The sequence below is a fragment of the Phyllobates terribilis genome, unplaced genomic scaffold (genome assembly GCF_046119375.1).
Source record: "Phyllobates terribilis strain yellow unplaced genomic scaffold, ASM4611937v1 Scaffold_3__8_contigs__length_932513732, whole genome shotgun sequence".
NCBI lineage: Eukaryota > Metazoa > Chordata > Amphibia > Anura > Dendrobatidae > Phyllobates > Phyllobates terribilis.
In genome coordinates, this window is record NW_027362763.1 from 342,005,459 (window position 1) to 342,017,336 (window position 11,878).

Here is an 11,878-nt window from a genome sequence, read left to right on the forward strand (position 1 = left end):
ACCTCTTTAAACATTTTTCTTTGAAAAATATTGGGCAATGGGAAGGTCAAATAAACTTTCAAATCACATCCATCTTGGAAAGACGGACCAACACAACCTAAATGGGCTGCAGGAAAATAAGAATCCAAAGGTTCATGTGGAATGAGCAGTGGTGGCATTAGACCAAGAGGAACTTGATGAGAAGTCTTGAATTGGGCATGTTGAGAGAAATCTGCAACAAAATTATAAAAGTTTTGTCTCCACTCATGTCACTAATAAAAACAACAGAGAAAAGAAGCTGTTGGATGGGTGATGGTAAGGAGTAGTGATGGATGAACCCATGGATGTTCAGGTCCGGCGGATTTGACTGAACATTTAAAAAAAGTTTGGCTCGGGTACCAGAATTGTACGCAAACTGGAACCCAAACTCGGAACCCATTCAGATGAATGGGGGGCCCAAACATCCGTTGTTTCCAACGCTGTCATCTGGGTGCCAGTGTGGAAAACACGGGCTCTGATTGGCAGTAAGATCATTACTGCTGGTCAGAGCGCTACGGTTCCCACGCTGTCAGATGACAGCATGTGAGCCAGCAGCTGTGACCGGTGGTAAAAAGGTTACTGTCGGTCATAGACATCAGCTGATGAGAGTACTACTCTCATCATCCTACACCTGCTCTCGCTGATAGCAGTGAAAGCAGGCAAAACTGACCAGAGTATTCATCTGCCGGCGCCTCTACAATAAATAAATAAAGAAATAGCATAGGTTCCCCTCTATTTTTGATAACCAACACAGGTAAAGCTGACAGCTGTGGGCTGAAAAACTCAGCTGTCAGCTTTAAATTGGCTGGTTATCAAAAATAGTGGAGCCCCAACACCATATTTTTTAATCATTTAAAATAATAAATAACTGTATTTTTGACAACCAGCAAAGCTAAAGCAGTCAGCTGGTATTCTTAGACTGGGAAAGGGGCCATGCATATTGGCCCTCCCAAGCCTAAAAATAGTAGCCCACAGCCGCCCCAGAAAAGGCCAGAATTCTGGCACTTAGCCCAGCTCTTTGCACTTATCCTGGTGCGGTGGCAACTGGGGTAATAGTTGTGGGGTTGATGTCAGCTTTGCAATGTCTGACATCAAGCCAACAAGTTAGTAATGGACAAGCATCTACAAGACGCCCCTATTATTAACCATAAAAGTGAAATGGAATAAAGACAGAGACAGAGTAAAGTCCTTTAATTGAAATAAACACACAGACTCCTTTATTTGAAATAAAACTCCCCACCCCCTTTTACTCATTTATTCACAAAAAATAAAAATAAAATAGCAAAAGTTATACTCACCTTTCCGCTGATAATCCATTGATGCCTATGTCCCACTGTAAAAGGCAAAAAATAACAAAACACCATATTCCTCACCTGTCCGATAATCTATTAATGGCCATGTCCCACGACGATCCAGATGATTTGGAGAGTGGTCACATTAGTGATGTGACAGCTCTCCACGCCAGCTGGAACACACTGAGGCAGGAGCCTTATTATGCTTCTGCAGTGTGTAGCACTGATGTGAGAAAGGTCACCGGAGTCCATAGATAAACCCCGATCACCTCACTGACGTCACTGCTCACATTGTGGAAAAATTCGGACACAACGAGCGGTGCCGTAAATGAGGTGACCGAGGTTCATCGGCTATGAACTCCGGTGACCTTTCTCACATCAGCGCTACACACTGCAGGAGCGTAATCACCCTCCTGTCTCAGTGTGTTCTAGATGGCTTGCTGAGTTGTAGCATCATGCCTCCGCTCAACAAACCATTTCCGGTGACTACCTCTTGAAGTTCATCAAGAGAATGCCAAGAGTGTGCAAAGCAGTCATCAAAGCAAAAGGTGGCTACTTTGAAGAACCTAAAATATAAGACATATTTTCAGTTGTTTCACACTTTGTTGTAAAGTATATAATTCCACATGTGTTAATTCATAGTTTTGATGCCTTCAGTGTGAATGTACAATTTTCATAGTTATGAAAATACAGAAAAATCTTTAAATGAGAAGGTGTGTCCAAACTTTTGGTCTGTACTGTATATATATATATATTGTAAGGTGGCTGCCGGACAGGTCGTGGATGGGAGGTATTTGTCCCCGAAGTACCAAGCTTTGGTGATGTAGGACCCAGAAAAGCAGGCTCCAGCACACATAGTGCTGAGAGGAATTTAATGGGCGCGGATTACAGGGCCGGGTTTTACGAGCAGTCCAGGTCTTGGTAGGCTGATTTAAGACAGCTGCGCCTGTCTCAGCCTATCTGTGTGTGTTGGGCTAGGTGAGCAGACCTTGCATGTGCTGCTCAGACTCTGCAGGAGGCAGAGGAAGGCACTATGTTTAAATGGCTGAGGCCGTGCTGCATTGACTTGTTATTTTGAGATTTGTTCTGTTATTCCTTTTTTGAGCCAGGAAAAGGCTGTTACTTTTGTTTCCTCACTGGTGTATGGACACTAAATAAACCACCAGTTTGTTTGAACCCGTGGACTGCATCACTGTGTGAACCTGTGCCTACCTCTAACACGGCTCGGTGAGTACAAATCCCTACAATATATATATATATCATGCTGATCAGCTCCTCTTGCTCTATAACATCCAGCGCGCAGATCAGTAAACATTTTCAACATGACAGGTTCTCTTTAAGGAGTAATTGATTTGCAAAGGTCATTGTAAAGAAAGAGGGAGCAATATTGTGAATATTAGACCCTGTATCATCAATAAATAGGTATTGCCTGTCATTATAAACCCACCAATGATAATAAGGCTGCTGAAAAATCTTCTGGGAAAAAAATACAGGTCTAAAATATCCCCAGTAGCCAGTAGGAAAATTGCTAATTACTATTTTTTATTAATATAGACTATATCTTGACATTTTTTTAAATTTATTTAAGGCTGTGTGGCCACTATGCGTTTTTTAAGCATTTCTGCAGTGGCAATTCTGCTGCAGAAACGCTTAAAAAAATGCTTGGTAGAAGGTCTGCAATGTTCCCCAATGGTAATCCACATGTGCTGTGCACATGCTGCGGAAATTTCCGCTGCGGATTATCATTGTGGAAAAATCCGCAGCACTACCAATTATTTTGCGTAAACGTGGCGTTTTTGCCGCCATTGACTTGCATTGAATCGCTTAATATCCGCATGACTACATGTGCACATGCGGATATTAAGCGATTCAATGTGCGGATGGTACCCGGCTCAGGAGAAGAGGAGACTCTCATCCAGACCCGGGTACCATGGTAACTGTAAAAAAAAAGAATTAAAATAAAAAAATACATTATACTCACCTTCTCATGGCCCCCGGTCTTTTCTCCGCTGCGTCCGGTCCCTTCTATGGCTCGCGGTCACGTGACCTGTCACATGACTAAATGACGTCATGGCAGGTCCTTTCAGACCACCGCGACCCGTAGAAGAGACCAAACGCAGCGGAGAAAAGACCGGGGGCCATTAGAAGGTAAGTATAATGGTCTTTTTTTATTTTTTACCATTTTTAATCTTTTTTTCAACTATTAACTTGGTCACACTATATAAATCCATGCCGGTTGCATGGATTTATATAGTGTGACCAAGTTGTCAAGCACCTTCCAAGTGATGCTAAAATCGCTTGGAAAGCGCTTGACAACCCGCATGCGAAATCACATGTGCAAAAACACTTCACTTCCGCATGTCCCTGGCAGGAAAAAATGCATGTAAAATCCGCATGCGTTTTTTTTGCCAGGGAGATGCAGAAACGCTCAGGAAAAATCCGGAGCATTTCTGCATCGTGGGCACTTAGCCTAATACAAAAGCCTGACTTAAACCTTAGATCACTTTCTGTTGATACATTCCTTTTATCCTGTGTTCTGCAAGTATCAAGCATCCTGTTTCAGAAGTTACTGTAGTTGCTGCAGTTTATATTGTGCTGTCCTTTAAAGAGATGACTCGCCTTTCAAAACAATTTGAACTAGATCAGTATTTGCTGACCTGAGCTTGAGGGGCGACTAAATTTATGTTGTACAGAGTGTTGTGTGACATGCATGTGCACTCATGAGGATCCACAGAAACAAACAAATGGCAATTCTCATAATAAGTTACTGACATAACATTGCGAGTTAGACAAGGGCATGCTGTGGCAAAGAGTACCCTCTCAGAGACCAATAAAGGGACAATAAGTTGGGCTCTTAGTTGACAAGAGAGGCTTTTAGGCAGCTTGTTGGAAGCAGAGGTTGAGGTCCTGATCTTGATCTAAAGACCACTTAGAAAGGTCATGGCCACTGTTTAAATAAAGACTTTTGTTTGAAAGCAATGTTTGAGCTGTCCAGGGAAGCCCCCTTTACACATTTATCCAACTTAAACTTGATAGATCGTCACTGTCAGATGTCCATAATAAAAAGCCATCCCATAGGGAGAAGGTGTACCCAATCAGGATGGTCTTATATCTAGTATTTCACCTGTCTATGTGCCAGCAGGCCTCAATAGACGGGGGCAAAACAGGACCCAGGCCTGACTGTTTTGCACCTGACCATGGAAAGCTATATAGACAAATGCACAGCCCAAAAAGTCTGCTGGCACATAGAGAGATGAAATACTAGAGATAAGACCATCCTGATTAAATACACCTTGTCACAGTGGGATGGCTTTACACTTTTTTTAATCAAAATAGTGTCAACCTAGTGCCCTATGTAATTTACATGTACTGTTACTATTTGCTAGCTGCAGGGTATTTGCTATATAGTTTTTCATGCCAGATTCTGTCTGTTAAATGGCCACAGTGTGAATGTCTATGTCATGGTTTCGTATCTGATTGAGGCCTAGAGACGCCTTAAGTGATAGCTCAGTCACCCTATGGGATCTGAGGCATGCAGTGCTGTCAGAATTTTGATTGACAGCCCGCTGCTCAATCTGGTCTAGCCTGTGGGGATGAGTCCCAGCAGGTGGGAATAATTATGTCCCTATTGTGAGGGACCCTCAGAGTTGGGCATTTTCCTTGTCCCCATAAGCCCCAGAATGGTCTTCAGATGACACTTTTTTGATGCCTTAGAGGTTCTCTATGATGAACCAGACAGAATCCTTGTCACTGAGGCTAGGATCATGAACCGGACACATGAGAGCCACACCACTGAGGACTACTGTACTGAATTCTTTCAGTGGTCCACTGAGGTTCAGTGGAAAGATGCGACCCTTATTTGGTGTCAATTTCATATAGGTCTGTCTGAATGCCTGAAGGACACTCTGGTTCTGCATGAGCCTCCTTTTTCTTTGATGGAAGCCATAACCCAGGCCATACAGATAATCCACAGAATTTGTTAGAGGCATGGTGGGCTGCAGAATGCATTGCATACTTAACTGGAGCATGCCCGTTTACCAGCGGTAAAGCTAATGGAGGTTGGAGCTGCCAGTTTTCGTGGCAGTTTTTGAGGACTGTTCAACTCCCCCTCAGGCAAGTAAGCCGTTGAGAAAACGTCTAAGTCTGCGTGACAGTCGAGGAGGTAACCCAGACTTGCAGGTAACCTTTTTCTCCTCAAATAAACTGCTGCTCAAAACGGTTTTGTCTCTCAAGAACCTGCATATTCACTGTGGCTCTGCAGCTAACTTTATTGATTCTGAACTGGTTGGGAAATTAAAATTAGGGACAGTCTGACAACCCATTCAAATTTTTGCGATTGACAGAACACTGCTACTTCAAATTTGTAATGGTGGAATTCACACTTCAAATAGAAACACTTCACTTGGAATCTATTTTCTGTTCTGTCTTGGATAAGTTACCTGCTGGAGTGGTATTGGGGCTTCCATGGTTGTTCATTCACAATCCTGTTATTGATTGGTGTCAGAAGGAAATTGTTAAGTAGGGTTAAGAATGCATACCCACTTTCACTCATCCCCGACCTTTATAATCAGCTTACTGGGGCTAAATGGTTTTCTAAACTTGACCTTAGAGAGGTTTACAATTTCATACACATCCGTAAGGGTGATGAGTGGAAAATGGCGGTTTTAACGTAGGAGGGTCTATTCGAAAATCTTGTCATGCCTTTTGGGATAACCAATGCACCAGTAGTGTTTCAAAACAGCCCTGCTGCTAAATCTGGCCTACCCTGTGGGCTTTCTCCAGGTGCCTTCCATTTTATTTGCAAACTATTTAGTTGGATTGCTGTCTGAAGTCCAGTTTCAGTTGTAGCTGTGCTTGCTCTGTGTCTGACATCTTGATCTTTTGGCTGACATTGGATTTGTTGTGACTTTTCGTGTGGATTATCCCTTCTGCTTTTGACACTCTCTGACTTCAGGTATCTGACCCTGGACTTTGCCCCTGACTATCCATTTGTTGTACTCCCTGGTCTCAACGTACCATCCTGGCATTTGACCGCGGACTGTTTCCTGACCACGCCATTGTCTTACCTCTCTGTACTATGAGACCTCCTGGTATTTAACCTTGGACCTCCTGACTACCCTGTCTCAAGGCTTGCCTGTGAGTAGTGACACAGTGTCACAGTGCACCTACACATTGCTCTTATACCAACAGGTGTGCTGGCCCATTTCTTTTGTTTTGTTTCTGTATAGTAACATCTTCTGTAATGCAATAACACCAGCTGCCGGCCTTGAATTCCTGCTCCTGCCAGTATGGTTTAATATCTATCAAAGACCACCAATATTACATTGAAGAAATGTGAGAAATATATAAACCTAATTAAATTATAAAAGTTGTATTAGGCTGTGGCACGGATGGGAGTGTCAGGATACAGAGGCACATGCTCGGCACCTATCAGTGGGAGCGGTTGAAAAGAATCATGTGATGGATTTTGTCTGGATTTTTTCTATTGGGCAGTATGCTGTATTTAAGGGATACCGATTTTAATTATGACACACCCCCGGAAGAAGGCACAGCGCTGAAACGCGCGTAGAGGCAACGGCACCTTCACTAACTTAGACACATGTAAGTAGTGATGGGATTCCTATTTTGTACTTTGTTGTGAGATGGATTTACAGCAATGGTAAATTAATTTTTGCACTTTGCACTTTAGCTTTTGATCAATGTTTAGAGTTACATATGTGCTCTAACTCTAGGAGAGGGTATCTGGGTATTTCCCTCCCTATTGCTAGTACCATAACTCACTTTACCAAACCTCCTCTCCATGTGTCTGTTTATCTATGGCGCCTCATTTCTTGCTCGCCATTAACATACTTATGCCATTCTCTATGTTTGTATGGTTTTAATGAATTTATATTATTAAAGTTTGAGTTTTTTCAGATAGTGTTCGTTATACGTTTTTTTCCTTTTTTTGATGCACCTCGCTATAGACGTTGAACAGTGATATGTTGTCTTATCCCATATAACTGAATATATTTATGATCCCGTTGGTCAATCAATCTGCTGGACATTAGTAAGACTTGTAGCTTATGCATGTTTTCTATGTACATATCTATGTACTGTATATGTTTTCAGAACATCATTATAGGTTGGCAATGTTATTTTACAAATGTCTGCTATATCTATATACATTCATATATAGCCCAGATTTTGAATTTCATACATGGTATCTGACGATCGCAGCATTTGTTAACCCATAAAACATTGATTTGGCATGTAAGAAGCATTGAATTTCCTCTAACATACATTGACTGTCTGAAAAGAGAGCTATTAGTTAATTGACAGAAATATTACTGTTATAGTGTGAACACTTGCATAAATATTCAGCTATCATTAGCTAGCCTTTCCATGCATGCTGATGAATGGAGCAAACTTCGCATTTTTTATCTTTTCAGTAATCACACTGTGACGTATTTGATCCGCTTTAACTTGTACTTATTCCTATAAGTACCCAGGCATCCCATTGGGAAGCCTATCTGTTACTATTAGACAGGAATACTTAATCCCTGGAGTCTCTAGACAGCCACAGAATACATTTCCACAGTCATTAGACACAGAATGACTAAGTAGAGAAGTGAAGGCATGGCAATATAATCAACATAAGGCTATCATACGGTGTCAGCTGCTGCCTGCAATAAGCACAGACAGCTCAGAACAGAGCAGCATATTTCTCTCTCTGGGCCGTGTTCCTGAATTCCTTTTCACGCTGCTTTGTTCATCTGTCTTCCACTGTCTTCCACTGTAATTGTGTAAACTTCCCCAAAGCTGTATGTATGTCAGGTCAATGAATCTCTCATAAACACCTAGTGATCATCAGCATTTCTAAGACCAGCTAAGTAAATCAGTGCATAACTATGACGTTGAAATGCATTAATAGGGAGCACCGTCATTTCAGTATAATAGTGACAGTGAGGCGACACAGGAAAATGGACCAGTAAATTGCTTACACGTGGGTAAAAGTTTACTCATTCTAGTACATCAGTGGCCAGTACGTGGCTTTTGGATAAAGCATGGTCTACCCACTGTATGGAAAATGATACAAAGCACTAAAACCATGTAACACAAAATAAAACCCCAATAAATTTGGAATAGAGCTACTTTTTTTCTTAAAGAAGCACTCCAAAGAAAATGTTTAGCATTTAACCATGTAGTATATACACACACATAGTGTAATAGAGCAATTCATACAATTTAAATGATCTCATGGACCCATGCTGCCTGAGACATAATGTACTGAACGAAATGACAATATGGATCCACACTTTACTTCCTCCTTTGTAAATTCATATATTACTTTTACATGTTTTGCCCTTAATTGAATGAAAATTGTCCCCTTGCATAATAGACCACCACTTGTGATACTTCTGTAGGAACCAGGATCATCCAGATGTAACAGGATCATGAGATCTTCAAATTTAGACATTAATTTTGGGACTCATAGTTAGTGTGGAGCGAATTTCTTCGGCATTTCAAATTCGGATTCGTGTTCGGGGTTCCGGCTTGTTCGCGCCAAGAACATCTGCGTGGCAAATCAGGGATGTTCATGGGCAGAGCCGATTTTTTTTTTGGTGCGAACAAGCCGTAACCCCGAACTCGAATTTGAAATGCTGAACAAATTCGATCAACACTACTCATAGTAACTGTGATTTATGTTGACACACAGACCTTCCCAATGTTATATAAAAATTGTTCATATACTCGACATTAGGAGTGGACATATTGCATGTGCGGCAAGAGGGCCAGTAACACTGAATATATCAATCATGATGTACAATACATATTATATTGTATATATTGTTATATTGTGGTACTGTTAGTCAGAAAAATAGATGTAAATACTTTTATGCCCAAAAATGACAAAAGTATTCTCTGAGTGATACCTTTATTAGCTAACTAAAAAAAATATATATATGCAAGCTTTTAGAGCACAGAGGCTACTTCTTCAGGCAATATTACAAATTAATTCATAAGACAAGAGGCACAACTTTTTAGAGATATTACAGCAAGACATTTGTTCATGAGGTGGAGGTGGTGATGCCTCCTAATGATAAGTCAAAGAGATCAAATTTAGAGTTTTTAGTTGCTGGAATACTAGTATTTTTCTACTTGGAAATCTGCCACACAGCTGATTCAGGGCTTCGGACTCATTAATGAGTGAGCTGACTTCATCTGTCTGTATTCTGCTGTAAAATGTTGTTTTAGCCCCAAATTTTTAATTTTTAGAATGGATAATAGAGGAAAATTTGTTACGCAATTTCTCCTGAATGTGATGATACCCCATATGGGGCCAAAAACTGTTTTTCTTTAGAACACATAGCAGGGCTCAGAAAGGCAAGAGCACTATTTGATTTTTGGAGAGCCAATTTCTCTGAAATAGATTGTGAATGCCATGTTGCATTTGCAGAGCCCCTGACATATGAAAAGATCAGAAACCCCATTTTGGAAGCTAGAAGCGTCAAAGAATTTATCTATTGGTGTACTGAACATTTTTAATCCCCAGATGATTCACAAAACTTTATAACATTTAGATGTGAAAAAACATTTTTTTTTCCACTAAAATCCCTTTTTAACAGCAATTTTATAATTAACACAAGGGGTAATAGGAGAAAATGAACCCCATAATTTTTTATGCAATTTTTACCGAATGTGTCAGCACCCCATATATGGTTGTACACTACTGTTAGAGCACACGGCAGGAATTGGATGGGAAGGAGTGTTACTTGGCTTTCGGAACGTAGATTGCGTTCGAATAGATTTTAGCCACCATAAATCGAACCCCTGAGGTGTCAGAATAGTAGAAACCCCCCCAGGTGACCCCATATTGTAAACTTCACTGCTTAAGGAATTCATCTAAGAGTGTATTGAGTATTTTGAACCCAGAGGTTTGGACATGGAAATATAACATTTTACTGGTAAAAATGTAATTTTTTTATTTGCTGTAAATATGTCAGTTACACAAAGTTTAATAGGTGAAATTGGACCCCACAATTTATTGCATAATTTCTCCCAAACGCGTTGATGCCCTTTATGTTGTCTGAAACTACTGTTAGGCCACACATCAGGGATAAGAAGAAAGGAGCGCTATTTGGCTTTTGGAGCACAGATTTTGCTAGAATAGTTTTTGGGCAACATTTGAGGAGCTTCTAAGGTGCCAGAACTGCAGAAAATGCCCAAAAGTGACCCCATTGTAGAAATTGCACCTCTCAATGAATTAATCTATGGCTGCAGTAATTATTTTATAACATCCATGTTGTGTTGGTTTTCTGAAGAATTGTAAATCTGCTAGTTTAGTTCCCATCCATTGTGCCCCCTTATACAGTTTAGTGCCCATGCATTGTGCCCCCATACAGTGTAGAGCCCCCATACATTGTGCCCAGCTTGTGCTTCTGGAGACATATAAATTGTTAAGTGCTCTCCCCGCTACAATAATGACAAACATGTGGCTGCTTACTGTGGTTTAGGCACATTGGGGGCTCAGAAGGAAGAATGCATTTGGATTTGGAGAGCAGATTTCACTGGAATTTATTTGAGTGGGTGGAGGCCATGCCGCTTTTCAAGTCTTTGTTCTACCAGTAACGTTAGAATCCCTATATTTCCAGTAATAGATGACAGGCCTGAGTGTGGGCTGATATGAAGACACGGGGTCTTCCATGTGCGTAATACTACTCAGACAACACAGGATGAGGGTAAAACAGTGTGACAATACTTTATTGAACCACAAAACAGGCAATAGACAGATAGAAGAGTCCCAGCAAATACCCAAGATGGTACCACATTACACAGTCTCACATATCCGCTTCACCCGCCTAGGATAGAACCGCTGCGACTTTGGGACTTGCAGGGCCAACTACCTCAACAAGTGGTCCCCCCGCGGGCCTCCACAGAGAGGAGATAGCGGCAAGCTTAGGAAGCTAGCAGTCCATCAAACTACAGAGCCAGGAGACCCGAGGGTCCCACCCTCTGAGAGTTTTATGGGGTCAGATGACTGGCTGGTCCCAATCTGGCTTCTCCGAATGTCTCCATGGGTTCCAAGTGACTGGAGGGTCCCACCTGGCAACCCCAAACTACATATCCATGGGGCCAGGTGACTTCATCATCCCAACCTGGTCTCCCCAAATGTATCCATGGCTCTCTGATGGTCAATGGAGTAGATCCGTATCTTTCCAGTCAGGGCCATATACCCTTAGGCCAGAATCATATAGAATCCAAATCTGTGTCTCGTTGGATGGATCCGCCTTGTTATCCATCTAGTGTCCTTAAGGATTTCTCTCATTCTTCTTGCAAAGTCATTCTCTAATCTCTATTTAAAGTCTGACCTCTACAGAAGCACATGTCCTTTAAAATAGTTACAGTAGTCCATTCAAGTACAAATTCACAGGTAAGGGGTTAGGGAGGGCATTACTCATAGGGCTCAGGTATCATTGTTTGAGCTAATCTATTTACATAGTTAGTATAGTAGGAGGCTCTTGTAATTAAACATCTAGCTAGCTTAGTATAATATGTCATTAGCATATTACCAACATCATTGTTTC